The sequence below is a fragment of the Denticeps clupeoides genome, unplaced genomic scaffold (assembly GCF_900700375.1).
Source record: "Denticeps clupeoides unplaced genomic scaffold, fDenClu1.1, whole genome shotgun sequence".
In the NCBI taxonomy this organism is placed as follows: Eukaryota; Metazoa; Chordata; class Actinopteri; order Clupeiformes; family Denticipitidae; genus Denticeps; species Denticeps clupeoides.
This window is the reverse complement of record NW_021630004.1, coordinates 628,180-652,688: the sequence shown is the minus strand read 5'-3', so window position 1 is coordinate 652,688 and position 24,509 is coordinate 628,180. Positions and strand designations below refer to the sequence as shown.

The following is a 24,509-nucleotide window of genomic DNA, read 5'->3' as shown; positions in this document are numbered from 1 at the left end:
AACTATGGCCATTGCTGATGGCTTATGACCCCATTTCTCCCAACGCCATCCCTTTCCCCACCGCACTTCCCTTCCCTGTTTCATCTCACATATTGACACACACACACACACACACACACACACTTAGACTATTTTTAAAACCATATTTTAATGATATATGGTTTAAAAGGATTTCTAGTTAAATAAAAACACGTTTAAACACAATAATTATTTTAAATATACAACACATTCAGTCGTTTTTCCAAAAGATACATCACACAATGGTATGTAGGAGGCATCACATCACTGGCACGCACACACACACACACAGACTTTTTCTTTTTCTTGCTAAAATAAAACTAATCATAACACTGTTTTATGAACAAACCTTTCTCACAGAAGTGTTAACAAACTATAATTTCTATTTAATTGAACCACACACAGACTTCTGTTTATCAAACTGATATATTTCTGAACATGAAAAAACTTCTCAAATCCTACTTTAAAACGTTGAAAACCACTATTCTTTTTAATCATGTTTTTTTTTTTTTTCCACTATGGATTATGTAATGATAATATTGAAAAATATACCTACACACTCTAACCACTTTTTGTAGTTGTTGTAGTTCACATCAGACATATATATATATATTAGACATGATTTTTAATATTATTACCAAGTAACTTCAAATAAATTTCTCATGTGTGTGTGTGTGTGTGTGAACAGGTTATGTCCTGTGTCAATGGTGTGATGCTTCCTACATACCATTATGTGATGTATCTTTTTGAAATGACTGATGGGATACCATATTCAGTAAGTATATGAATAGTGTTTGCATTGTATTAAAATTAGTATTGTGTTTAGTATGTGTTTAACACTGAAACAATAGGTTGAGTAAATCCTTGAGTGAAAAACAAGGTTTCTGTTTTAAAAGATAGTCTAAGGGTGTGTGAACTGTGGGTCTGTGTCATTGATATGAGGGGTCGTAAACCATCAACAATTGTCATTCTTGCAAACATCAGTTTCAAGCGAGCACTAAATAGTAGTTGGTTATCTGCTGGGTGGTGAAGACCTTGTTACTGCCAATGAGGAGCGGTCACAAGCTGGGATAGTTTCAGAGGAAATTAACATTGTTAATAAATGTACACTATAAAGAACGTACTGTAGAATTTACAATAATTTATTGGCAAAAAAGTTGCCAATAAAATCCTGTAAAATAGTCGCTAATTGCTGTAAAATGGATCACAGTATAATACTGCTTAGCAATTTACAATAAATTGATGTTTGCAGAATACAGTATTTTTTTTTTTGTTTTTTTACAGGATTATAAAATTAAACTTGTAAAAAGGCATTACAGGTTTTTTTTGTAATTATGCTAAATTACAGTACTTACCTGGCAACAAAAGTTGCCAATAAAATCCTGTGAATTCAACAAAAGGCAAGATGTAGCTGTAACATTTTTACTATGAAATTCCTGTAAATAACAATTTTAACTGTGAACTGTACTGTGCTCTTTACCATTATACTGATGTGAATGCATTAAAACAAAGATTTAAAAAAATAATTACTCATTCAAAGCTGTTGTAAGAAAGCTGTTGTAATTAAAGCTGACAACACTTCAGCACTGTCACTGGTAACATAACTTTACTTTTTCAACTACAGAAAAAAATCAGCTGTTGCAAAACAACTACAAACAACTCAAGATTAAAGCATAAAGCAATATGAAAGAAAAATAAAAATGGTCATTATTTACTCTCCCTTAAGTTGTTTCTTTCTTGTGTTGAATACAAAAGATTATATAGTTTATATAGTAAAAGTTTATAACCAGACAAGTAATGTAGCCATTGACTTCTATAATAGGGCAAAAATATGGAAGTCAATGGCTACTGTCAACTGTCTGGTTACCAACATTTTAAAATATCTTAAAACAAGAAAGAAACTCAGAATTTTGGAACAACTGAAGGTGAGTAAATTATGGTAATCCCTTTAAGATCAAACAACAAAATGGCATTTTGGTACCAAAACTAATCTGATTTAAGCAATGAATCCGTCGAAATGACAAGCAAAAAAAGTTCTCATATAACCTACTTATTGATGTCTATGGAAGGGGAAAATCATCTTGGACTTCTTTAGAAAATATTTATTTGTGTTCCAAAGATGAACAAAGGTCTTATGGCTTTTGAATGACATGAGGGAGAGCGATTAATGACTGAAATTTCATTTTGGGTGAATGAAACCTCTAACTTTTATATTTAAGTAATACAAATACGCACATGCATAGTAAAGTATTTTTTTTACCTCTGGCTAAACTCAAGTGTGCAGGATGCCTCATGCTGGTACACCAGATTGAAGATGTAGTATGATGCAAACAAAGCAGCAAATCCTGCCACAAAGTTGGGGTGTGGATTCACGACCACTTGGCCCTCAATACTCAGCATCCACTGAGTTGCAGTGAGAATTTCACCTAAATGAATAAATACAGGCAACATGTTATAGAAAATACAAACTGAAAATACAACAGACCAAGTTTATTAAATCATTTACAGATTTTGGTTCATTGTACATTACCTAAGACAATCAGTCTCGGAGAGTCTGGAAGTGTAAAACTCTTTTCCACGTCGGCAACTGTTGCTGACACCTAAGAAACAAAACCAAACAAAAAAATTACATACAAACTATAACCCCATAACAAAATTTTATAATAAAAGAAGCACAGAGCATGACTTACATCTGTCTGAAGAATGAGTGCTTCAGGTTATTCCTTGAAGTGCTTATGTTTGAAGAAAAATTGTTTACATTACGTTGGGTTTTGACTCTGTGATGTTTCGGCTTGCCTGACAAAAAAATTAATAAAAAAAAGTTAACGATACATTCCTTTACAAAATGTACTTAGGGTTTCAGAGAAACTCATCCAACGATGTTAATATTTACGTTTTTCAACAGCAAAGACAACTGAGCACTTCATGTAACTGTCATGATCCGGACCAGCAGGGGTGACTCCGGATCCGGAGTCCGGACCGGAGTTTCATGTTCGTCCTGTGTAATGTTCCCTGATCGTGTTCACCTGGTGTATATTTATATAATTGTATAAAACTATCCTGTTCGAGTCTGTGCGCCATCGGGTCATTGTGCGTGTTAATGTTCCCTGGTGTAGTGTTCACCTGGTGTATATTTATATAATTGTATAAAGCTATCCTGTTCGAGTCTGTTCGCAGTCGGGTCATTGTGCGTGTTAATGTTCCCTTGTCCTGTGTAGTTTGTATTAAACTCCTGTCGTGTGAAATCGTGCGAATGCGTCCTCCTTCACCGCCATGTCCAGCCCACCCGTGACAGTAACGTTAGTTTTGTCTCACACGCACTTCGATAGCAATGCTGTGCCTGCCAAAGTACACATACTCTAGAAAGCAAAGGCAAATAAAGCTAACAAACTGCAGCATATATCAACATTAACATGACGATAACGATTTACCTTTTACTTTAGGCTGCTTTCTGAAATGGCGCGCACCGCATTTCTCCTCCTTGCTGAAGCAACAGATAAATCAAGTTAATACACATCCCTTTACAAAATGGCTAAACATAACGTTTAGAGGGCATATCCTGCTAAAACTTATATAATGATATATATGAATTACTTAACATTAAAATAATTAATACTTATGGAAGTAAATTTAATTGAACTTACCAAAAAATCGATTGCTGTTTATCTTCACTGTGCTTCAGTCCACCAGATTTCAAACCATATCAGCCCGCGCAATCCCATAATGCAACAGAACAGTAAATTCTTGTAAAAATATTTAAAATGCAGTGAAAGCACCTCCTACCTGTAAATTAATTACAGCTAACAGTGAAATATACAGTTAACACTTGTAAAACCCCGTATAACCCATAATGCATTGCAAATTACAGCAATATATTGTAAAATGGCAAAACAGTAAGTTTCTGTACAATTTTGCTGTAAAAAATACAGCAATTTGTTACAGTGTAGGATTTTATTTTCTGAAAAGAATCTTGAAAAAAAATACAAAATGTTCATGTTCATAAATATATCAGTTTGATAAACAAAAGCCTGTGTATGGTTCAACTAAATAAATATTATAGTTTATTAACGTTTTGTGTGTCATATCATCTGAAAACCATAAATGAAATACCTCTGGCTTGTTCATAAAAAAGCGTGACGATTCGTTTTATTTTAGCAAGGAAAAGAAAAAGTCTGTTGTGTGTGTGTGTGTGTGTGTGTGTGTGTGTTGGTTTTTGTGGTTTACAAGGACTTTTGACCTGAATACGTACCGACATTACAGGGACACTTGGGATTATGGGGACAGGGCCAGTGTCCCCGTAATTCAACTGCCACAGATAGGTTTCTAAGGGTCTAAAGGACCAGAATCCAAAGTTTCCGCTCATGTCCCGATATACCATGAAAACAAGACTTTTTGTGTATTTTGTGTATTTTTGGAATGTGGAAGTGCACACCCAGTGGTGGAATTGGGTACTGGACCCACCAAACACAAATTAGCATCTCATTTAGACCTTTAAATGTTTCGATGGTTCTGATTGGCTGGAACACACAACCGGGGTGTGGTATTGGCTGTGTAGATGGTCTGTGACTGCGGATTGGCTGAGCTCTTGGTTGTAGGTGGGTCTTACCATATATGGTTACGTTGCGTCATGACGTCATCAAGCAGCCATATTGCAGCAGCATGGAAATTAACTCAGGTAAGCAATATTTTGTTTGTTTATTTCTTTTTGTAATATCAAGAAAGACCATCATGTCAGATAGCTTTAAAGTTTCACTTATATTAAGTGGCTAATCGCTAATCACTGATGTTAACTGCTAATTAGCACTGACTAGGTACCTGGACAGCCACGCGATTTCGTGTATTGCAAAGATGCTATTTTTTATATGCCAATTTTGACTATTTGTGTAAGGTGTATGGTTTATTTACACAGCGGTAAAGTAACCGAATGCTCGAAACTTAGTTTTGTAAAGGAGTACGCGGGTGTTTAGCGACGTTCTAAGTAGCCTGTGAACAGCGGCTGTAGAATCGCTCGGCCGCGGTGATTAAGCACTTCGGAAGCAGTCAGGCGAGCGACATGTCGGGGATAAACAAGGACGCGGGTCCCCGAGTCGCGCCGGGAAATCGCGTGTCCCCCGCGCGGCGGTGGGGACAGTACAGGCGAGCGACATGTCGGGGATAAACAAGGACGCGGGTCCCCGAGTCGCGCGCGGCGGTGGGGACAGTACAGGCGAGCGACATGTCGGGGATAAACAAGGACGCGGGTCCCCGAGTCGCGCGCGGCGGTGGGGACAGTACAGGCGAGCGACATGTCCCGCTGGCCAGCACCACCCTGCTTCGTGTCGCGCTGGGATGTCGCCCCTGTCGCCCGCGGCAGTGACAGTGCAGGTGGCCAGGTGGTTTATATGTAAAACGATTTTCCATGTGAAATTCCAGCATACAGTCCATTAGGTTCGTTTAATGAATGTATAGTATTCTTTCTATCGCATGATTGTGTCGTGATTTGAAAATACATTTAGAATTCAAGTATCTACTACCATGTGAAAGATAAGCTTGCTTATCGATGCATTACTTTGTTTTATATTGTGGTGGTTAATCAGTAAAAAGGCAATGTAATAAGAAATATTTCATTTATACACTATCATGGTTTCTTCTTAGGCACAATGAAACCTAGAAGGAAAAAACTAAAACCGAAGGAGGAGGCAGCATATTTCACATTTGCAAGGACAAGAATGGATTTGAGATTAAATATATAAACGCTGATAAAGGTGAGTCAGGAATTTTGTATTGACTGGGATTACAGAATCGCCTTGGATCTTCTGTTATATTACTCTTGGTTTACTTCTTGTAGGTAGAGGAGTGTTTAGTACCTGGGGAATTCCTCTTGGAATACAGAGGTGACCTCATAACTCTGGATGAATGTGAAAGAAGACTGAACGTCTACCACAGTGCCCTTAAAGTGTTTCTATTTGAATTTCGTTTCAATGGAAAGCATCTATGGTATGTGTGTTATGTTGCTCTTCATTTATATGATTTTCTGTTTCATATCATGACATCTTCATCTTGCATCCCTCGGCTCAGTAGACCTGCCTTTATGTATGTTTCAGTGTTGATGCTGCTCTGGATGATGGCTCTTTTGGTCGACTCGTAAATGATGACCATGTGGGTCCAAATTCCAAAATGAAGACTATAACTGTGGATGGAAAACCTCACCTGTGTTTGTTCGCTACCAGAAATATTAGCCCTGGAGAGGAGATTATGTACAACTATGGTGATTCTGATGGTCATGGAGATGCAAGGTATTTCAAAAGTTACTTTTTGTGCTTTTCTATTATCTTTTTCCTTAAAGGAATGTTTTTTAAATGTCTTTTTTTTTTAAATGTCTTAGAAGGTTGGTGAGCTGCACCAGGTACATGCTAAAGACCAGGACTTTGGTGTATTGGAGGAACAAGTGTCAAGGGTATGTCTTGGTTTGTGATACATATAGTTTGTATAAAATATATTTTATGAATGTTGAATTGTATGGATTATGTACGTATTTAGATACTGAATTCCTGTCACTTTTTCCTCCCTCTGTTTCTAGTCTTCTGTGCATGGAGATGCCGCTTTACTGCCCAAGTACACAGAACAGGTTTTTAAAGCTTTGTCCCAATAAAATTTCATAAGGGAAAAGAACTCTACATTATTATACTTGTTTACTGTGGTAATCTTTACAATATTCTTTTTCACCATGTTATATATTTACACATTTTTTAATGCCTTTGATTATAATCAAACTATTACATTTCAATATAATCCTTCGTTCAAGCAAATAACAAATTGTTATTTGAACAACATTTTTAAAGCTTTTATTATTGCAGTCTGTTTCTCTCCATCTTACTGATGGAGATCAAGGACATGGAAATCTTTCATCAGCCAATGACCCCAAACAGGTAAGTTTGATCAACAGCTTAATTATTTAATTTCTTCATAAAGAACAACTCAGTGTTCACTGTCACTGCCAAGAGTGGCAATAATTTGGCACATTTTGATGAAAATAATGATTAATTGTGATTAATTAATTGTCAATTGTGATTTTAAGACAGACACATAACCGAAAATTGATTTTTATTTTGTCTCTGTAGTGACCAGATATAGGGCCTTCACCAGTGATTTAGGCTTCTGGCTCTATGTTTATGAGCGTAATGTGTGTCTGTGTATGTTGTGATGGAAACCTTACTTACAAGGACAGGAGCATTTACTGGGTCTGTAGTGACCTGATATAGGGCTGTGTTTGTAAAATTATGTAAAATTCAGTCCTGGTTTAGAAGGACCCTGGGTTAAAGAGGACCTCACCAGTGATTAGGCTTCTGGATCTCTTTGTTTATGAGCGTAATGTGTGTCTGTGTATGTTGTGATGGAAACCTTACTTACAAGGACAGGAGCATTTACTGGGTCTGTAGTGACCTGATATAGGGCTGTGTTTGTAAAATTATGTAAAATTCAGTCCTGGTTTAGAAGGACCCTGGGTTAAAGAGGACCTCACCAGTGATTAGGCTTCTGGATCTCTTTGTTTATGAGCGTAATGTGTGTCTGTGTATGTTGTGATGGAAACCTTACTTACAAGGACAGGAGCATTTACTGGGTCTGTAGTGACCTGATATAGGGCTGTGTTTGTAAAATTATGTAAAATTCAGTCCTGGTTTAGAAGGACCCTGGGTTAAAGAGGACCTCACCAGTGATTAGGCTTCTGGATCTCTTTGTTTATGAGCGTAATGTGTGTCTGTGTATGTTGTGATGGAAACCTTACTTACAAGGACAGGAGCATTTACTGGGTCTGTAGTGACCTGATATAGGGCTGTGTTTGTAAAATTATGTAAAATTCAGTCCTGGTTTAGAAGGACCCTGGGTTAAAGAGGACCTCACCAGTGATTAGGCTTCTGGATCTCTTTGTTTATGAGCGTAATGTGTGTCTGTGTATGTTGTGATGGAAACCTTACTTACAAGGACAGGAGCATTTACTGGGTCTGTAGTGACCTGATATAGGGCTGTGTTTGTACAATTGTGTAAAATTCAGTCCTGGTTTAGAAGGACATTGGGTTAAAGACGACCTCACTAGTGATTAGGCTTCTTGCTCTCTTTATGTTTATGAGGACAGGAGTATTGACTGGGTCTGTCAAGATTTCACTAGATTAATACACCAAATCATTTTAGGTAATCCAAGATTATCAACAGTCTGATAAGATTGAGGTAATTGAGGTTTAATTGCTATTAAGAGTCTAGCTATAACAATAAATATTTACTTTATTTCTTGTGGTTTCTTAAAAAATAGACTGCCACTGAACAAGACCTACTGGAACAGGAAGAAGGAACATTAACGAAGGAAACAGAGAAGGTCAGTATTTTTTCTTCCTTCATTGCATCATACTCTTTAAAGTATAATTATTGGCTTTATTTGTTATCTTATTTCCTGCTTTTCTACAGAGATGTGATCATGACTTGACCTGTACTACTGTGTCAAGCTTGAATAAATGTGTTGCCTGTACTGGACCCTTTGCCCCAATAAAGTGGATTGCCCTGAAATGTAAAGGTTAGTACCAATAATTACTAATTAATACCCTTGTAGTGCTACTGAAGAGTAGATTGTGATAAGATGATTACTTATCATAAAGTTGAAAATGAATTTATAAGAAATCTGCAGTTTCTTCTAAAATTATCTAAACCATGTAGTCAAATCATAAACAGTGTACAGATGTCGAAAATTGTCATGTCGAAAAATATTCAAAGGGGCTGAATAATTTTGCAAGCCACTGTATATATTAATACCCAAGCTAATATTCGGATGAATGACCTGAGCAAGCTTCTTGCAGATCTGGGTCAAGGACCCAGCTTGTTGGCTTGTTGGTCTAGGGGTATGATCCTCGGTTCAAGAGGTCCCGGGTTCAAATCCCGAACAAGCCTTGTTAAAGATTGTAACTTTGTTGAGTTCCTGCTACCACTAATATTGGTAGTGAACCGAACTGGCAAGCTACACTGAATCGCCACTGAGCAAAGCACTGTCCCCACACACTGCTCCCCTGTCACGTGTCCTTTGCTGCAGTGTATCACAATGACAGTGACTTCACTTTCACTTTTCACTTTGGTATCTTTTAAGCATGCCACACAATTTTTCAATAGTGTTAGGGAGGCATAGTCCAAAATGTAGCCTGTTTTATCCATTCCACGCCTAGGCTAGTCTTGGAAAATGGCATCTGTTGTTGTGATATCAAAAACTGTTTTCTTTTTTTCTCATCATTATTGAATTATGCTTTATCATGAGCTTGAATAGACTTGTATTCCCCGTAAGAAGTGGCAAGTGCATTAAACAGTTTAGGAATTATACCCACAGAATATGATCTTTTGCTGAAAAGCCACTATTATTTCTGTTGTAGTTTGCACTCGTGTTTGGCATAAGTCCTGCTTTCTAAAGAATGAATCTAAAGAGAAATCTGGGAGAGGACCATGGGTAAGCATTTTCATTTTCAAGTTTTTTTTTTGTTATGGCTGTTATTGCAAAGCTTTTGTAGTAATATATTAATCTTATAAACTGATGTTAGGAAACTATGGATTCAGGCTCTGAGGATGAGTCAGTTTCAGAAGAAGAATATGTACCAAATTCAGAATCAGAGAAAGAATTTGAGAGTTCAGAAGAGTTGAATATAGGAAAGAGGAGCAAAGTGAAGACTCACATGAGGGCTGTTCCATCCAAAAGCAGTTTGGACATTATTCAGAAAGGTGCAAGCACTTCAAATACCAGGGAGGAGTATTCTCTGAGTGACACTGACTTATTTTGTGACGAGGAAGGCTTGTCTGATGCCAGTCTAGCCGAGGAGGCCACTAATTTAAGCAGTGGTAAGATAGAACAGGTCTCAGGCAGTCATCTATCTACTGAAACTGAAAGCTATGGAGATGTAAATTGTACACTCCATACTGCAGACAATACTATGGTGCCGAGTTTAGTGGTTGCTGAGGCTGCAACTTCCAGCGGTGAGTTGCATGTTCTAAATGAAGACCCATCCACTTCATTTGTGATTGGACAACTTGGAGCCGACCAGAAGATTGTGTCATCAGACATTTCACCAAAAAAGAAGAACTATTGTTATTATTGCAGGAAACAACAGTCAAAATTTGCTTGGCATTTGAAAACCCACTTGAATGAGCCTGAAGTGGCAGAAGCATTCTCATTGCCCAACCTGTGTTCCTCGAAACCAGGCACGACCAGTGGTGAAACTGGAAGAACCCGGGTTCTGGGTCTGGCTCCCTTGGCTGAGTCTACATTTTCTCATCACATATCTCAAGGGGTTTGGAAACTACTTGGTGTAATGAAGCAAGATGAAGTGTCATCTATTGTGCGGAATGACTTCTGTATCATTCAGCTGGCGCAGTCCTTCTTTAACACGCATGGGAATGACCCCACCAAACATGAGTATATACGACAGAAGCTCCATGAAATTGGGAGATTTTTGTTAACTTTGCGTAAAAGTTCCTCAGTTTACAGCCTTGAAGAAGCCATAAAGCCTGTGAACTTCCATAGAGTCATTCAGGCAGTCAAGGAAGTTTCAGGCTACAGTGATGAGAAGCAGAGTTACCGATGTCCAAGTCTTGCTTTGAAATTGGGGCGTTCATTGAAGAAAGTTTGTGACATAATTCATTGTAGAGCTTTGATTGCAGAAGACAGCGAGTTGATCAGGGCAAGCGAAACTTTCAAGAAATTGTACTCCACAAAATGGTCCGAGTTAGTTTCTCACACGGCGCTGTCTACTCTCAGTGAGCCAAAGTTCAATAAACCATCTACTTTACCTTTTACTCAGGATGTGCAGCTTCTTCACAAACACCTTGTGAAAATGTCAGAGGTGGCATTGCAACATTTAAAAGAGGCTCCAACACCACAAAACTATGCAGATCTTGCTAAAGCAACCCCTGCAAGAATAATTGTTTTTAATCGAAGACGTGCAGGAGGAGTTTCCAGGAAAGAGACTGTGCAACGCTTCATCAGGATGTTGCCATGAGCCTCACTGATTTTGAGCAGAAACTCTGCGGTCACTTCAGTAGAGTTGAGATAAGAGGTAAAAGGGACCAAAAAGTTGCAGTAATTCTCACACCTGACATGGTAGAAGCTCTGACTGAATTGGTTGAGAAAAGAAAAGTCTGTGGAGTTCAAGAAGCAAATGGTTTCCTGTTTGCTCGACCCTTCTGTATAAGCCATTACAGAGGACAGGACACATTGAGGCTGCAGGCAAGTCAGTGTGGAGCTAAAAATCCAGAACATCTCCGATCTACTCAGTTGCGCAAGCACGTGGCCACACTCTCCCAGGTTCTTAACCTGAAGAACAATGAACTGGATCAAGTTGCGGATTTCCTAGGCCATGACATCCGGGTCTATCGTGACTTTTACCGGCTACCAGAAGCCACTACTCAGCTGGCCAAAATATCAAAAATTCTTCTGGCTATGGAAAAGGGTTGTCTCTCAAGTCTTCAAGGAAAGTCTCTTGATGAAATTGAAATAGAAGGTATGCTACAGAATCAGGCATTTTTAGAATAAGTGCTGAGGTTCTTGAATGTATGCTGTGGATATGTTTTATGTGCCATTGTTTTCTTAAACAACCTCTTACTTGAAGATGAGATCAGCCTAACAGATGCTGATGCCAGCGATGATGGGAGTGAACCTGAGGTTGAAAACCTGGAGGGAGCCACAAGTGCCTCAAGACATGCTGGTGTGTGTGGTGTTTTGTTGTTGTTATGGCATTATATTGACCCTTTTTGTAATTATTACCCACACAATGATTAGAAATGTGTGGATTTAAGTATTACTTGTAATTGTATAAGTATAATGCTTTTATGTTTCTATTTATCTACTATAATTTGTACAGAAATCTGGTGATTGATTCTGGCGTAATTTTTTTCAAAGCAAAAAAAATCTTAGCGCAGAAATGTCAAATGTTGTAACCATTTATACCACAGTTTAACAAGGCCCTGTAACATAGTGTTACAGGATTTTACAGGATGTCACATTCAAATGTGTAATCGCAAGGATCAGAATGTTTGAGTATAAGAGAAGTATTGAAGGAAATCTATAGACTGAGAGAAGGCTTGACAGTCTTGTACATAGGAATAATAAGGCCTTTTTTTTTTATTGCAATACATACACATGGAACCACCAGTTTTCATCTGAATCTTGTGATGATATATATTGGTATCTTTCTTTCAGAAACGGCAAATGAGCTTACAGCTATGGGTGAAACTACTGAAGGCTTTCAAGGTATTTTAAGGCGGCTCCTATTAGGGGTAGCCACAGCAGATCACCCATCTCCATTTCTTTTTATCTTCTGGGTCTTCCACACTAACCACAGTCATGAAACTATACTGCTGCTCACTGACCATCACAACGTCTTTTTTTTTTTTTTTTTTTTTTTTTTTTTTGTGTAATTGATGTGGCAAAAATTTTCCACCAAACCTCCTTCCTTACATAATCGTTCCCATTCTTTTGTGAAAAATAGAGAACAGAAACCACTGTAGCTAAGAATATTTATACTAACATTCTAGCTTTTAGTAGTTTATAATGGTTTGATATTTTCTTCACCCATACCCCCCATCCCCCCTCAATATTTTAAATTTAAAAGTGCTGCCTTATACTTTACCGTTCAAATTGAAAAAAAAATAAAATTTGACAATTTATAAATGTCCTTGTTTGATATGAGGTGGATATTGGACAAATTTCCTAAATATTTTGAAGGGTTGTGTAGAGTGATACCCTCAAAGAACCGCTTGATACTCTTTACAATATATGTTGATTCAGGTTATAGAAATGTTTATTGTGTGATTGTGTGTTATTTATGTATTTTTGTACATTTTTTAAAAGTTTATGTATTTTTTCCTTTTCAGTGGTTCAAGACAACACAGTGACTGAGACCGATAATCGCAGACAGAAGAAAAAATGGTCCAGTCAGGAGGTTTCAGCAGTGATTAAACACTTTAGGAATCATATAGCCAAAGGTCTGCTAGCCACAACTACTGAATGCCAGCAGTGCAAGATTGCTGAGGAGCCTGTCTTAGCAGGGCGCACTGTACAAAACATAAGAGACTTTGTCAGAAACAGGGGAGTCACAGTTAAAAGAAAGAACCAATGTGAATGAATCTACATACCGGACAAATTGTGTACCGGTACATTAGTGATTAGTTTTGATAATCATAGTATTTTTTTTAACGAATGACCTTTAATTTTATTTCTCTTCAAAATATTCTTCTAATTAATGAAGTGTTAATGACTTTCAAGTTTGTAATAATGAAAATGTTCTCAGTTTGCTGCATGTCAGAAACACTAATAAATAAGTGTTTCTGATCAGGAGGTGTGGGTTAATTTTTTTTAGTTGAAGAACAACTATTTCAATAATATGTCCAATTAAAACATATGTTTCCTTCTAATTCAGTAAAATGACATTTTTGTGTTTGTGTAAAAGAGATGTCTTTATAAAACAGGTGGACCTTACAATCCACAATTTTGTAATGGGCGGAGCCTGGGTCTGAATTTAGAGTTATGGGCGGGACTTGTGTGCATGTCCCTCTGTGTCCCTGTGTGCCACCGTACAGTCAGGTTGTCATATCTCAAGATTTATTTGGATTATTGGAAATCTGAATTGATATTCATGTTCTGTAGATACTTATAATATATTTTTTGTTGCTTCATTTATTTAAAATCAATAGAAAGGTGGGTTCCCATAAACCACAATGGGAACTGGTTTGGCGCTAGAGTCTTCATAAACCACAAAAACCAGTGTGTGTGTGTGTGTGTGTGTGTGTGTGTGTGTGTGTGCGTGTGTGTGTGTGTGTCAATCATACAAATAGAAAATCTATGAACAGTGAAGCCCTTCAGCATCAGAAGGTAAAAAAAAAAATACAAATATACTGTAGAAAAAATATACAAATAACTGAAACTTTAAATTCTTGCTATTATAGCCCTAAAGTCGCAACGCCCCTCTCTAAAAATCACACCCCTTGATACAATTATAGAAAATATGAAATTGTTAACATGAGAAATTTATTTGAAGTTACTTGATATATATATATATATATATGTCTGATGTGAACTACAACAACTACAAAAAGTGGTTAGAAGTGTGTAGGTATATTTTTCAATATTGTCATTACAAAAAAAAAAACATGATTAAAAAGAATAGTGGTTTTCAACGTTTTAAAGTAGGATTTGAGAAGTTTTTTCATGTTCAGAAATATATCAGTTTGATAAACAGAAGTCTGTGTGTGGTTCAATTAAATAGAAATTATAGTTTGTTAACTTTTTTGTGAGAAAGGTTTGTTCATAAAACAGTGTTATGATTAGTTTTATTTTAGCAAGAAAAAGAAAAAGTCTGTGTGTGTGTGTGTGTGTGTGTGTGTGTGTGTGTGTGTGTGTGCGTGCCAGTGATGTGATGCCTCCTACATACCATTGTGTGATGTATCTTTTGGAAAAACGACTGAATGTGTTGTATATTTAAAATAAGTATTGTGTTTAAACGTGTTTTTCTTTAACTAGAAATCCTTTTAAACCATATATCATTAAAATATGGTTTTAAAAATAGTCTAAGTGTGTGTGTGTCAATATGTGAGATGAAACCGGGAAGGGAAGTGCGGTGGGGAAAGGGATGGCGTTGGGAGAAATGGGGACATAAGCCATCAGCAATGGCCATAGTTGTAAACAAGTGATAAGAAATCTGTTTTAAAAGTTAGTCTAAGTGTATATGACATCTGTAATGCGACACATGGGAGAGAGCGATAGAGAGGGGCCAGAAGGTGCTGTGATGCTTCCTACATACAAAATGGGATTCTACCATATTCAGTCAGTATATGAATAGCGTATGCATTTGTATTTTTAAAATAAGTTTGTGTAAGTATTGTGTTTAAACGTGTTAAACACTGAAACAGTAGGTTGAGTAAAACCATACACTTAAAAATAAGGTTTCTGTTTTAAAAGTAGAGGTATACCGGTTTATGACCTCTCCCACAACAGCCATAGTTTGTAAACAAGTGATAAGACATCTGTTTTTTTAAAAGCTTGTCTAAGTGATTATATGACAGCTAAGAATGTGAGAGGATGCGCTGGGTGTCCAGGGGTGAGAGAGGGGAGAGGGAGGGAAGAGGGTCATAAATTACGCGCTGGGTGTCCAGGTGGAGAAGTGGAGAAGGTAGAAGGGGAAGGAGGTGATAAATCACACGCTTTTTCCTTCTGCTGATAAGTCATCAATCATTTTTGACATAAAGTATATTTTAATTAATACTCACTGATTATGAAGGAAAGGGTTGCCATCAATCAGGATTAGGCCCAGAAGTTGGTGGACAGCATGTCACAGGGTGAATTGCAGAAGTCTTGAAAAAAAGGTCCAACACAGCAAATACTGACTCTGCATAAACTTGATATAATTGTCAATAAAAGCATTTGAAACTTATAAAATGCTTGTAATTATACTTCAGTACACCACATAAATAGCTGAAAAACAGATCTAAAAACACTGAAGCAGCAAACTTCAAGGCATAAAACGTACATTGGTGATTTCGTGAAAAAAAAAATGGTGGCATCACCTTGCCAGTCTGAAGCCACAACGGATTTACATTTAGGTTGTGTTGGTCTGGTATTTACCAGCTCTGGGCAACCACTGTTAGCATTCAAATGCATACCCCTCTGTGTAGCTGCACATAGTGTATCTGGTCATACCCAAGTTCTGCTGCATCTACTTTTGCTGTGTTCGTAGGCTGGCTGTGTTGAGATGATCTTGCAGACTCTGTGTTTGCAGACTCGTCATTTTGTAGCTTTTGACCAATTCCTGTTTTTCACCATAGTTGACCATTTTATATCAGATAAGCAACAGTAAATGTAGGATGTCATCCAGCAATGAAGTTCAGACAGCAATTGTCAATCAAAAATAGATTTCTGTCAATTCAAAATCCATTCAAATTATGAACAGTATACAGTTATCAATGGGAATTTAGCAAAAGTAAACACACATATTACAATTAATACTAATAGTAAGGTATTCTTGTTAATGTTCTCTTTACACAGATTTTATTTTTTTACTCATGGCAATAGAATAGAAAATGGATTGATACAGAAACGTTCAATATAAAGATTGAGGTGTAAAGCTGTGTCTTGAAACCTTTGGGTTTGAGACTGTAACAGAGGTTTGTTGGGAACCAGTTACCAATGGCAAATTAGCAAAATTACATACACAGTCAAATAACAATAACTACTAATAGTAAGGAATTCTTTTTAAAGTTCTTTCTACACAGATGCAATATTACCAAAGCAAAATATAGATATGTTTGCCTCTAATAGTATAATAGAAATAACAGTCAGAAGAAAGGAGATATGAAAGTGAAGGTCATTGTATCCACAAATGTGCATTTTATTTGTGCAGCGTAAAATCATATCCACAAAAATACAGTTTACATATGTTAAACGCACATTGAACATTTGTGCATCATTTTCTGTGCATTTGTGGATCGCGTCACATTTGTGACTCCGCCACTGTCCATTTGTGGATTTTTTTCCAATTCGTACCGTGACAGAAAAAAATCCACACGCGGATTGAATTTACTCACTTCACCAGCAGGTGGCGATACATGCCTACAGGTCAAGAACTGACGGTAAACAGATTTCGCCCCCAGATTAACTTTTAACATAATGGCTTCTCCTAGTTCGCAACAAACAGTATGACTATTTAAAAAGATTAAACATAACAATAATACGTAACTCCAATGCATGCATTTATACTTTTTGATGGAAATTGGTTGATGTTCCGTCCAGCTACCTAATCCTGCATTGCTAGTTTTTAAATCTCTTTGTAGCATGGCTTTGAAAACTGTTGGGAGACTACCACATGTTGCTTAGATTTAGAAAGTTGGTTGATAGGCTCGGAGGAAAGTAATATATGTATTATTTTGAGTGCATAAGTTTATAGAGTGTTGCATTTATATTCCAGTTTATGTGCTCGATAGCAAAGCTACATTAATGCATCATTTATATTCAAATTCATTCATTTTAGATCATACTTTGTATTTGTGGTATACATGGCCTAGCAGTTAAGGAAGCGGCCCCGTAATCAGAAGGTTGCCGGTTCCAATCCCGATCCGCCAAGGTGCCACTGAGCAAAGCACCGTCCCCACACACTGCTCCCCGGGCGCCTGTCATGGTTCACTCAGGGTGATGGGATAAATGCAGAGGACAAATTTCACTGTGTGCACCGTGTGCTGTGCTGCTGTGTATGACAATCACTTCACTTTCAGGCTGGTGATTTCACATTTGGGAGAAATGAGCTTTAGAGTCTGACCTCCCCTCAGGGAGATGTTTCAGAAAACAGCACAGTTTACGCATGCAGATCAGGAATATATTATTATTGGGTGATGGATGCAGTTCTTAATTGATTAGTGCTTATTGGATTCTGTCTGATAATGTGCTTCATTCCTGTTAATATTTATATTGCATGTAGTTATGTTGTAGTATTGTTATATCTTTCTCTTTTAAATTTTTGAGTTACAAAACTAAGAGCCCTGATAAAACCTAACTTGTCAGGAAAAGAACATGCTGGGGAATTGTTAAGTGTTAGACGAAATTTTATTTATTTTTATTTTTTGGGGCAGTGTGTGTGCATGTGCGTGCGTGTGTGTGTGTGTGTGTTAGACTCGTCTGAAATACTTTTAAAATAACAGTAATGTGTAAAGGTGTGTAGGACAATTGTTGTCCTACTCTTAGCTGTTGCTCCATTTTGGGTTATTTGGATATTTGCCTGTCTTTTATTTTTGAGTTCACACCCAATCGTTCTTAGGTGCTGCTCTTCCCTTAATTGGTCCTTGAAATTGGCCCACAGTTCCTCCAAGATATGCCTGCAATATTAAAGCTTCATTTCTAACTGAGGATTTTCTTCTTGGAGTCACCTTTTTGGCTTCTATCTCTCGCTGTTGCATTTTGGAGTTTGACAGTCTTTTATTCTAGAGTTGCTCTTCCCTTAATTGGTCCTTTAAATTGACCTCCGCTTCCTCTAGTCTATGCTCATAATCCATAATTTTCTTGTGTAACTGAATATTTTCTTCTTGGAGACACTCTTTGGCTTTAAGTTCTATCTCTTGCATTTTGGCATTTTCCTGTCTTAAATTTTGGAGATCATGTTCAAGCTGTTCTCTTAGCTGCTCTTCCTTTAATTGGTTCTTTAAATTGGCCTCTGCTGCCTCCAGTCTATGCTCATAATCCTTAATCTTCATGTGCAACTGAGTATTTTCTTCTTGGAGGCACCTTTTGGCTTCCAGCTCTTGCTATTTCATTTGTGTATTTGCCTGTCTTTCATTTTGGAGCTTAAGTTCAAGCTCTTCTCTTAACTATTGCTCTTCACTTAATTGGTCCTTAAGATTGACCTGCACTTCCTCCAGCCTAAACTCAGAATCCCTAAGTTTCATGTGCAACTGAGTATTTTCTTCTTGGAGGCACCTTTTGGCTTCCTGCTCTTCCTCCTGCTTTTGGGAATTTTCCTGTTTTTCATTTTGGAACTCATGTTCAAGCTCTTCTCTTAGCTATTGCTCTTCCTTTAATTGGTCTTTAAGATTGACCTGCACCTCATCCAGTCTATGCTCACAATCCATGAGCTCCGTGTGAAGCTGAGTGATTTGCTCTTGCATTTGGATTTTTGCCTGTGTTTCATTTTGGAGCTAATGTTCAAACTTTTTTCTTAGCTGTTGCTCTTCCCATAATTGGTCCTCAAGATTGTGATTGAGCTTTTTGAGCTTTTTTACTTTGGGCAAGGAAAATGTATTATTAGACAGTCTTCTATGATGCTGCTAAATGTCTGTTCTAAGATGATCATCTTAGACCTGTTACAGTTCCTCCTGTCTATGTGCAAGCTCCATGTCCAGGTGCGTATTTTCTTCTTGGAGGCACCTTTTGGCTTCTAGCTCTAATCTTTCAGGAATCTCATTGTCTTCTGTGGCTATCTGTGTGTTTGAGGGCTTGGCCCATTTTTTTGAAAATCTACCTACAAATTTTCTCAACCATTCGCCCTTGCGTTGCTCTTTGTCTTTCAGTACAGCTTTGATTTTAGCAAAGTCTTGTCTCTGTTCAGTATTGAGGGTGCTGTTATTGGTGTCAATCATGCTAAATAATGTTCATGCCTCAATGTTTTTCTTGCTTAAATAATTGACAAACTTTGGTAAAGACTTTATTTCACAAAGAAAAGGTTAAAAGAAATAATGACAATCATTACTTCTTCACTGGCCAAATTCATCTTAATTCTTCTTCAGAATTCTTACAATCTTCTTATGAAGAATTTTTTTTTACAATTAAGCTCTCCAGAAGAAGACTTCTGAGAATCTCCCAAATGTTTTATACAACTATTATCTACTACTGAAATACAGTACTGGTCTAGAAATTGTGCAGATGTGGCCAAAAGTTACAAAGTTTGCTGCATCAGTGTTTTTAGTCATTTAGTTCATTAGATAATTTCAGTGGACCTCTCATAAACACACGTGAGTGTTGAAGAGCACAAGACTGGAGATCATTCTGTCATGCTGATAGTTAGAATAGCAGACTGGATTCTTTAAAAGGAGGATGATGCTTGAAATCATTGCTCTTCCTCTGTTAACCATGGTTACCTGCAAAATAATATGTACAGTCATTGCCTTGCATAACACGGGCTTCACAGGCAAGGATATTGCTGCTACTAATATTGCACCTAAATCCACCATTTATTGGATCATCAAAAATGTCAAGGAGAGAGGTTGTGAAGAAGGCTTCAGGGTGCCCAAGAAAGTCCAGCAGGACCATCTCCTAAAGATGATTCAGCTGTGGGGTCAATGCAGAGCTTGCTCAGGAATGGCGGCAGGCATGTGTGAGAGCATCTGCATGCACAGTGAGGTGAAAAATTTTGGAGGATGGCCTGGTGTCAAGAAGGGCAGCAAAGAAGCCACTTCTCTCCAAGAAAAACATCAAGGACAGACTAATATTCTGCAGGGACTGGACTGCTGAGGACTGGAGTAAAATCATTTTTTCTGATGAAGCCCCTTTCTGATTGATTGGGGCATCTGGAAAAATGATTGTCTGAAGTAGAAAAGGTGAGCGGTACCATCAGTCCTGTCTCGTGCCAACAGTAAAGCCTGAGACCCTTCATGTGTGGGGCTGCTTCTCATCCAGGGGAGTGAACTCACTCACAATTTTACCCCAGAACACATCCATGAATAAAGAATGATACTAAAACATCCTCTGACAGCAACTTCTCCCAACCATTGGTGAAGAACGATGCCTTTTCCAGTATGATGGAGCACCGTACAATGAGGCCAAAGTGATAACTAATCGGCTCTAAGAACAAAACATATCTTTATATAACTGAAACTCCCCAGACCTAAATTCAATTGAGAACGTGTGGTCAGTCCTCAAGGTGGAAAAACAAAAACTCACAAATTCTAACAAACTCCAAGCACTGATTATGAAGGAAAGGGTTGCAATCAATCAGGATTAGGCCCAGAAGTTGATTGACAGCATGCCACAGGGTGAATTGCAGAAGTCTTGGAAAAAAAAGTCCAACACAGCAAATACTGACTCTGCATAAACTTGATATAATTGTCAATAAAATTAGTAATTAGTAAAAGCTTGTAATTATACTTCAGTAGACCATGTGGAGGGAAAAATGTATGGGCCTGAACTTCTCACATGTTATTTGACCACCACCTTTGGTCATGAAACAATCAGAAGACAACTGCATATCTTACGTCTGACCTTGTTGATGCAAAAGCTGAACATGAGCTGCTAAAGGGAAACTTCTGTGACCTTGATGGGCGCCACTGTCCAAAGTGGTGTGAGCTTGTCTTTCAATCTTGTATGTCCCGAATTGTATAAAAGCTTGTGAACTGTAATCCAGAGTGGTAGTTCTTCTTGCAAGTCCCCCCCATGCGCATGGTGAATTACACTTGGTAATTAACTCAGTTGATATTCTTTATTGCAGCTTCCCAGACGGGAAATTTCCCACCATTATTGGCGTCATGAACAGATTCCGCGTGAATCCACCAGGACCTGACCGGAGGTGCTGATCACCTTGAGTCACCAAGATCCATCTCCAAAACCTTGTTTTAAAGTTTCAGAGTGACTGGGGCTACGGTCAGCATCCTTGGCCGATTCCGCCGGGATTTTCCTTTTTTGTCATCTGGGGACACGAGCCCGGTGAGCTAAAAATACTCCACCTCAAACATTTAATTAAACCTGAAGAATTTAGAAGGTTAATAAATCCAAAAGTCAAACTGATGAGGGAAAGCACATTTGCTTTATTCTGTGGTCAACTGAATTGATCCAGTAAGGGGGTGTCATTTTCCCCATTTGTTAACAGAGTACTCTAAAAGTGTCAGATAACAGCAGGTTAAATTCCTGGAGATCGAGTGTGAGATAAGAGCAGGTTCCCAGTGAATCAAGAATTTTTTAACAAGATCAGAAATTATCTGTGAGTTAATAAGGCAAGGGAATAGAGGAAAATATTTTCATTTACATTTTTTTTTGTTTTGACAGTTTTAAAATGAAGTTTGTATAAAGAAGTCCACCATCAGTGCAGCTGACCCATTCTCTCCTCCCAAGACTCGTTCAGGCACCACTTACGAGTTGGATGCCTCACCATCATCTGGACAATCAGGACCCTCAACTACAACCCTTCCCAGGGACGACTGAAGATCTTCTGAACTCTTCTAAGCACCTCCCAAATGCAGATCGAGGGGGTGCAGCCCTGTCCAGAGCCATGAATGATTTCATCAGAGAATTCACACCGACATCCACTAAAATGGATCGAGTTCTGCTACAGACACTGGGCAGATGCTTCAGTTGTCAGGCGTGTAAACACACAGACAATCGCGAGAGATCGGAAACGCCCTTGTAGCGTGCAGGATTGACCCAAACGCGGAGAGAGCCGCGGGAGGTTGGAAAACACACGCCCGAGCGCTAAAAGCGGAATCCCACCAGGGAAACGGCGTTACAATCTACCGGCCGATAAAGTAGCTCACGAGCTGAAGAGAATGAAGAAAACAAGATGTCTGAGCGAGGAGCAGGTGCCAGGACTTCCTGTTTATATCCTGTCCTCTTCCTCGCAGTCACCTGACATCAGTTCGCCTCGCTAACGTTCTGCCAGACATCCAGGCCAGACAGGTTGAAGCAAGGGTCAAGGAAGACAAAAAAGAACACGCTGCTGCCACCCCCACTCCACATCGCGAGACGGCCCGCCAACAGAGCAAGAAACAGTGAGATGTGTCCTTCTGGTGTGGCCGAAGCGGACATTGAGAGAATGCCCCGACAAACACAGAAGAAGAGGATTTGGCGTTCCTGGTGGCGAGACATGTGGACACAGAGGAGGACACGTCCACCACGGACATCCTCAATTAGACTGAAAAGGTGAAACGGGGTGGAGCTCTAGACAAAGACGTGGCAGCAGTCCTGGAGGAGGTTTCAAATAAGGTCATGCACACCTACACTGACCAACACTGACCTACACTGACACTCACGGTGAAACGAAGACGCTACACACATTCCACACTCCAAACACACACTGATACACGCATACACTCCCTGCACATTCCACACATCCTGCTCCCATTTCTTTTCTTTTCTCATTGTTGATTGTAGTGCAGCCTTGTAAAAAAGCACAGTGGAAGATATATTGACCCAAAGAAAAAAAAATTGTTGCGTTGCCCCAGCCACAGTATTTTGATGATTTAAATGACAGCATTGAGATGACGACATTGTTCTGGTTATGACATACGCTGTGCCCTTTCTGTTTCCTTGAACCCAGACCAAGAGCATTTTTTTTTTTACCTGACAGTTGCCCACATGTTGTAATGCAACTGACCGGACTTTTGATTTATGTCTAAGAGCTGTTTCTTTGCAGCTCTCTCTCCATCTGACTCCCCCAAATTGGCCCACCACCGCCCATGCAGTGTTTATAAAAAAAAAGAAAGGATTATTGTCTTAGTTTTGGTTTGCATTTCAGTTGCATTTTGCCTCCAAATACGTTACATTTCTAGGTCACACCATTAGTGAAAAAGACAAGGAGATGTCATTCAAACACCTCACAGCCATTACTGTAAAACAGTTGTTCTCATTTATTGGCTCTTGTTCCTACTGTAGAATGTTTGTTCCAAGTTTTTCAGAGTTCTGCAAGCCTTTAACTGCCCTCACTCATTCTAAATCAATGGAACACTGATGTAGAGAAGGCCCTCTTAGCTTAAACAGGCCCTGCAATCCCCACCCACATTAGGCTTGCCCAAAGAATGTGTCTATATGACCTCTGTTCTCCTACAACCACATGGTGATTTGCAGCGTCCTGTAGCTTATTTTTCAGGCATTCTTTTAGTTATTTATTTAGTTGTTTTATTTATTTATTTGTTTTTGGAAGGGGCAACTTGCCTTTTTTAAGTAAAGATGTATCGATTGCATAAAGGAATTGTATTAGTTTTACTACTGCTGATGATTTGTCTGTGTAGAAGGAAACTGTGAAGGTCTGGCAGGTATGATAAGATAAGATAAGATCCCACAAGTGCGAAATTGCATTTGTCATGGCAGAAAGTGGATAGAAACAGATGTAATAGCAGCAAAAAAAATATAGTCAGCCACCAATGGTTTTACATTTTACATTTTCCAGACGCCCTTATCCAGAGCAATTTACAATCAGTAGTTCCCCCTGGAGCAGCTTATGGTTAAGTGTCTTGCTCAGGGACACAATAGTAAGTGGGATTCGAACCTGGGTCTCACTGGTCCCCACTAGGCTACTACCACCCAATTGTGCAAGTTCTACCACTTAAAAAGATGAGAGAGGCCTGTAATTTTCATCATAGGTATACCTCAACTATGAGATACAAAATGAGAAAAAATAAAATCACATCCTCTGATTTTTAAAGAATTTATTTGCAAATTATGGTGGAAAATTAGTATTTGATCACTAACAAAAGTTAATCTCAATACTTTGTTATATACCCTTTGTCGGCAATGAAGGTGATCAAACGTTTTCTGTAAGTCTTCACAAGGTTTTCACACACCGTTGCTGGTATTTTGGCCCATTCTTCCATGCAGATCTCCTCTAGAGCAGTAATGTTTTGGGGCTATCGCTGGGCTTTCAACTCCCTCCAAAGATTTTGTATGGGGTTCAGATCTGGAGACTGGCTAGGCCACTCCAGAAGCTTGAAATGCTTCTTACGAATCCACTCCTTTGTTGCCCGGGCGGTGTGTTTGGGATCATTGTCATGCTGAAAGACCCAGCCACGTTTCATCTTCAATGTCCTTGCTGATGGAAGGAGGTTTTCACTCAAAATCTCACGATACATGGCCCTACATCTGTGTTATTGTTGTCTCTAACCTAACGACTGATGACTATTTTGATTTGATCAGAGAAATATCTGGCCACACTAAAAACACGTTATTACTTGCAGAAGCTACTGGTGACACTGTAAAATCTGATTGCATTGTATGTTTAGAACCTCACCATTGTTGAAGGTTGTTCCCA

General features: G+C 38.5%; 2 long non-coding RNA genes across 2 annotated transcripts; both read left to right on the top strand.

The window, feature by feature from the left end:
• Nucleotides 1–5,915: 5,915 nt before the first annotated feature.
• On the top strand, nt 5,916–6,439 carry LOC114780051 (uncharacterized). The gene is made up of 3 exons (XR_003747018.1): nt 5,916–5,994; nt 6,102–6,293; nt 6,383–6,439. It is a non-coding gene; the product is annotated as an uncharacterized LOC114780051 (long non-coding RNA).
• Nucleotides 6,440–6,588: 149 nt separating this feature from the next.
• On the top strand, nt 6,589–8,357 carry LOC114780049 (uncharacterized). The gene is made up of 3 exons (XR_003747017.1): nt 6,589–6,625; nt 6,855–6,926; nt 8,306–8,357. It is a non-coding gene; the product is annotated as an uncharacterized LOC114780049 (long non-coding RNA).
• The last annotated feature ends 16,152 nt before the right edge of the window (nt 8,358–24,509 follow it).